General features: G+C 51.6%; 1 non-coding gene across 1 annotated transcript; it reads left to right on the top strand.

Moving 5' to 3' along the window:
* The first annotated feature begins 2281 nt into the window (after positions 1–2281).
* Positions 2282–2363, top strand: trnas-aga (transfer RNA serine (anticodon AGA)). The gene has a single exon. It is a non-coding gene; the product is annotated as a tRNA-Ser (tRNA).
* The last annotated feature ends 3639 nt before the right edge of the window (positions 2364–6002 follow it).

Here is a 6002-nt window from a genome sequence, read left to right as displayed (position 1 = left end):
TGGGGTCATGTCTTTTATTTGGGCTTGACTGATGGAGACAAATTTGATAGAGACTTTAAGAGTATGGAGAGAGAAGTGTTTATAATGCCAGCCTGTGGGGCCAGCGTTGGGTGGTCATCCGTTTACTGGTAATTGTCCAGGCAGCAAAATGTTTTGAATAACGGACCAAATTAGCTTACTGAAGAGATGAAGAGAGATATGACCTGTAAAATGCCCATTCCAAGTACAATATTGAAAGGACACAAACCTGTGCAAGCCCCAGAGCCATGTACAAAATCAGCAGGACACTGTAAGTAAACAATAAAACGTAAACCCAGAACTGCAGTTGAACTGCATGTTTGACTGCATTGATAGGGTACATAAAAAGGAAAGAATTCCTCTTGGGGGTAGGCTAGAAGGAGGGAGCATATGTCAGGAAGCACCTCTTCATTCAAAAGGCAATCTGCAACATTTTCCCTCAAAACTGCCCTTGAGACTGCGGATGAATTAACTTTCAAAACTGGAACCGACAAATTCTTGTGATTCAAGGCTGCTAATTTTTTGGAGCCATTACCGTATATGGAAGAGCAGAAATATTGAATTCAATGGTGGTATCGGCGCTGGGTGTCCTCTTTCTGCTCCTATTGACGTCAGCGCCCTCAGCCACTGTGACCTCACAAAGCCCAGCGTCACCACCAGGAGTGCTGTCGCTCCGGCCGCCCTCACAGCGCCAGTCCCAAGCCGGGGGCCACTGAACTGAATGCTGGAAACGCTCAGCAGATCCAGCACATCTCTGAAGGGAAAAATATTTCAGCACCTTCCTTTTTCACTCTATCGTTCACGCCCCCAAACAATTTAACCTTAACTTTAACCTGGTATTGTAAAACTTCTTACTGTGTTCACGCCCCCTCCCAGCGACCGATTCCGCCGTCATCATCGGTCCTCAGGCTCAGACTGGGCATGTTATTATGGTAACGCTGCTGAGTGAACGGCGAAATAAGGAGTTGCATGCAACGTCATGGGATGCAGAAACAGACAGAGAAAGAAAGAGATCTGTCAAGGAAGCCTTTGCAACGGATTTCCAGAATTTCTTCCAGATGCATCATCTAATATTCTGCAATGTGAATAAAGATGATCGGAAAAAAGAGGGAAAAAAAGTAATAATAAATTTGAAAATATCTGCGGAAAAGAGTAACACACATGAATGCAGCAATCACAAATGTAAACAGACGTTTTTAATCACTCAAGAGGTGTGGACTTCGCTGACTGGGACAATATTTATTGTTCATCCCTAATTTCCATTGAGGAGGTGGCCAGAAACTGTAAAATGAAAAAGAAACGTCATTAACTGCTGCCCGACTGCGAGGATCCTCCCGCCATTGTTAGTGTCTGGATCTAACTTTATGGTTGGATGTGACTTTGTTGTTCGACTCAGAACGTGCGGGATGATTGGAATGAAAAGGCAAGGCAGGCAGAGGGACCTAATTGCAGCATCAATTTCAGAGATTTGTCTAAATATTTAAGAGGAGGAATGAGTGTGTGTCAACCTGGAAGTTGAGATCTTAAAAATATGTCTCCTATATTTCCATTGGCAGTTCGTGAGTTTGTACCACTAGACCCAAATACCTTTGATCCTCCACGGTCCGTCGATTCTCAACATCGAGAAACCTCCCCCATTTTTCATTGTTTGTCTGCTTTTCATGAAACTGCACATCTTTACTTACTGCCTCTGCATCTACTGTTCATTGTCTTCCAATGCAGTGTTCTGCATACACGCATCAATTTATTGCATTCTATCCAATGGAATCCACATGATAATTTTCAGTGGTAATTTCTCAAAACTAAAAGCAGAATGAATGCTGCAAATGATAGAATAATATAAGGGTTCTTGTTACTCCAGATAAATATTTGCATTCCTTTAACACCATCAACATAGTTATTGTAGGTATTGGATGACAGCAGACTCTAAATATGTGAATATTTCTCATTAATATTGTGATGCTTGCATTTGGATTTTAGTGTGTATACCAGTGTGATAGCTGTGAATAAATATGTTATCTCTCATGCATTTGTGCGGATCGGTATTGTTTATGAATGTATTTTGGAACGATTGAAAAACAGATAAAAATAGGCAACAAAAACAATACTGATTAAATTAAATTCATCCGAAATGAAGTAAAAATGCAGACCATGTAACCAGTAGGATGAATGACATTAACATGCAGCACCAGAAAACTAAATAAGGAAAACGCATTTTGAGCATTCTTTTCAGCCGAGTGTGATTTACTGTTTCCCAGCTGGTGTAGTCGTGGCCGAGTGGTTCAGGCGATGGACTAGAAATCCATTGTGGTTTCCCCGCGCAGGTTCGAATCCTGCCAACTACGCATTCATTTTTCAGGAGAAGGCGTTCGACAGGGTGGAGCATGAGTATTTACTCGGGGCTCTGTGGGCATTCGGGTTCGGGACGCATTTTGTCGCCCGGATCTGATCACTGTACTCTGCCGCAGAGTGTCTGATTAAGGTTAATGGGTCCCTGACGGCGCCCCTTCGCTTTGGGAGAGGAGTACGGCAGGGCTGCCCCTTGTCCGGCCAACTGTATTCCGTATGCGTGGAGCCATTCCTGCGCCTCTTGCGGAGGAGGTTGTCAGGTTTGACCCTGCGCAGACCGGACGTAGGGGTGGTCCTGTCAGCTTATGCCGACGACATGCTCCTCATGTTCACGGACCCGGCTGACCTGCAGAGGATGCGAGAATGCCAGGTGATGCACTCCGCTGCATCCTCCGCCAGGATCAACTGGCCAAGTGCTCCGGACTCCTTGTCGGTCCTTGGGAGACGGACCCCCTTCCGGAGGAGCTCAGGCCTTTCAACTGGAGCAGGACCAACCTCCTCTACTTGGTGGCCCATCTCTGCCCAGCTGAGGAATGCTCGCCGGCGAACTGGCGGGAGCTGGAGGCCAAAATCTCCACCGCCTGAATCGCTGGACAGGACTGCTCCGAGTGCTGTCCTACGGGGCGCGAGTTCGCGTCATAAACCAGCTGGTCACCTCCATGCTGTGGTACCGGCTGGTCCCTTTGACCCCTCCCCTAGCTTTGTCGCCAATATCCAGAGAACCCTCCTGCGGTTTTTCTGGGACAATCGACTGCACTGGGTCCCTGCTGCGGTTCTGCATCTCCCGCTTGAGGAGGGCGGACAAGGTCTGGTGTGCCTCTGCACTCAGATAGCGACCTTCCGCCTCCAGGACCTGCAGAGGTACCTTTACATTGAGCCCCCTCCACGATGGTGTGCCATGGCGACGTATTTCTTCTGCCCGTGGCACGGCCTCAATTATGATGTGCAGCTCCTGCATATCGAACTGGGGCATGTTGCGACCACCCTGCAGGAGTTGCCCGTCTTTTACCAAGACCTCCTCACCATCTGGAACACGGTCACCTCACGACGCAGCTCCCCCCCCCCCCCCCCCCCGTCAGGAGTAGCAGCACTCGTGCGAGAGCAGCTGCTCAGGAATCCGCTCCTCCAGCCTTAAGACTTCAGGTGGCTGGCGGAGAGGAGGGCTGTGGATGCTGGGGTGACCAGAATCGGGAGCGTGCTCGATGGCGGAGGGGCGGGCTGGATGAGTCCCCGCGTGCTGGCTGAGCGCATGGGGACGACCGTCCAGCACGCGGCCAAAGTCATCCCAGAACTTAGGACGGTCGTGCTCGGCCCCGAAACTGCACGCAAATTTACGGCGGTGCAGGCATGCGGTTGGATCCCGCCCAAGCATTCCCCTGTTTGGACGGAATTCCACATAGGCCCAAAACCTCAACCCCCCTCCCTGGGTGAGGTGCCCCACAGCCTGAGCCGCCTCGCGGAAATGTCCTCCGTGCCTTTTTCTACTGCGCGGAGGCGTTTCCTGTGTGGGCTGCTGCTGCACACCTACCACTACCACCTGTCGTCCGGATACACCTTGGCGGGCCTTGTTGCCGCCGGGCGGCGGAGGTCCCCGCTGGAGGTCCCTCTACGGAGGGATCTCCCCCAATTACATCGGGGAGCTGGGGTGGAGGGTGATGCATGCAGCAGTGCCGTAAAAACGTAGGATTCACTGGTTCACGGGCTTCGAAGACTGCCCTTTCTGTGGCCTTGTGGAGACCGTGGACCATGTCTATGCTGTGTGTCTTCGGCTGCACCCCTTTTATGTTTTCCTAAAGAACCTTTTATTGATGTTTTGTTTGCACTTCAGTCCCACGCTCCTGATCTATGGACACCCGGTGCGGAGAGGGGAGGGTTGGGGTGGCGTCCTCCTCGTGAACCTGCTCCTGGGCCTGGCGAAACGCGCCATTTACGGGTCCAGGCAGCAGGCGATCGAGGGGGCCGTCCATCCTGACTGTCTTCCCCTCTACCGCAGCTACGTTTTCAGCCAGGTGTCCCTGGAGAGGGAGCATGCGGTGTCCACGGGCGCGGTTGACGCCTTCCATGCCCGTTGGGCACCGCAGGGGTTGGGGTGCGTTATTGACCCTGACAATCACATTTTAATTTGATGTTTTATGTTTCCTTTGTACTTTGATTTCTGTTCGGGCTGTTCCCCCTCCTTTTGGGGAGCTGCCCCTTTTACTTTGTCCCGACTTAATCTGAGTTTGTTTATTTGGTTTGATCTAAAAAGAGGGCAATGTCATGGGATGCAGAAACAGACAGAGAAAGAAAGAGATCTGTCAAGGAAGCCTTTGCAACGGATTTCCAGAATTTCTTCCAGATGCATAATCTAATATTCTGCAATGTGAATAAAGATGATCGGAAAAAAGAGGGAAAAAAAGTAATAATAAATTTGAAAATATCTGCGGAAAAGAGTAACACAAATGAATGCAGCAATCACAAATGTAAACAGACGTTTTTAATCACTCAAGAGGTGTGGAGCACGAGTATTTACTCGGGGCTCTGTGGGCATTTGGGTTCGGGACGGATTTTGTCGCCCGGATCCGATTACTGTACTCTGCCGCAGAGTGTCTGATTAAGGTTAACGGGTCCCTGATGGCACCCCTTCGACTTGGGATAGGAGTACGGCAGGGCTGCACCTTCTCCGGCCAACTGTATTCCGTATGCGTGGAGCCATTCCTGCACCTCTTGCGGAGGAGGTTGTCAGGTTTGGCCCAGCTCGGACCGGATGTAGGGGTGGTCCTGTCAGCTTACGCCGACGACATGCTCCTCATGTTCACGGACCCGGCTGACCTGCGGAGGATGCGAGAATGCCAGGCGGTGCACTCCGCCACGTCCTCCGCCAGGATCAACTGGGCCAAGTGCTCCGGACTCCTTGTCAGTCCTTGGGAGATGGACCCCCTTCCGGAGAAACTCAGGCCATTCAACTGGAGCAGGACCAACCTCCTCTACTTGGTGGCCCATCTCTGCCCAGCCAAGGAATGCTGTCCGGCGAACTGGCGGGAGCTGGAGGCAAAAGTCTCCTCCCGCCTGATTCGCTGGACAGGACTGCTCTGAGTGCTGTCCTACGGGGCGCGAATTTGTGTCATAAACCAGCTGGTCGCCTCCATGCTGTGGTACCGGCTGGTCCCATTGACCCCTCCCCCTGGCTTTGTCCCCGATATCCAGAGAACCCTCCTGCGGTTTTTCTGGGACAATCGACTGCACTGGGTCCCTGCTGCGGTTCTGCATCTCCCGCTTGAGGAGGGCGGACAAGGTCTGGTGTGCCTCCGCACTCAGATAGCGACCTTCCGCCTCCAGGCCCTGCAGAGGTACATTTACGTTGAGCCCCATCCACGATGGTGTGCCATGGCGACGTATTTCTTCCGCCAGTGGCACGGCCTCAATTATGATGTGCAGCTCCTGTATATCAAACTGGAGCGTGCTTCGACCGCCCTGCAGGAGTTGCCCGTCTTTTACCAAGACCTCCTCACCATCTGGAACATGGTCACCTCGCGATGCAGCTCCCCCCCGTCAGGAGTAGCGGCTCTTGTGCGAGAGCCGCTGCTCAGGAATCTGCGCCTCCAGCCGTATGACTTCAGGTGGCTGGCGGAGAGGAGGGCTGTGGACGCTGGGAT

The sequence above is a fragment of the Mustelus asterias genome, chromosome 8 (assembly GCF_964213995.1).
Source record: "Mustelus asterias chromosome 8, sMusAst1.hap1.1, whole genome shotgun sequence".
In the NCBI taxonomy this organism is placed as follows: domain Eukaryota; kingdom Metazoa; phylum Chordata; class Chondrichthyes; order Carcharhiniformes; family Triakidae; genus Mustelus; species Mustelus asterias.
Note: the sequence above shows the minus strand (reverse complement) of the source record. Positions and strands in the feature narration are given on the sequence as shown.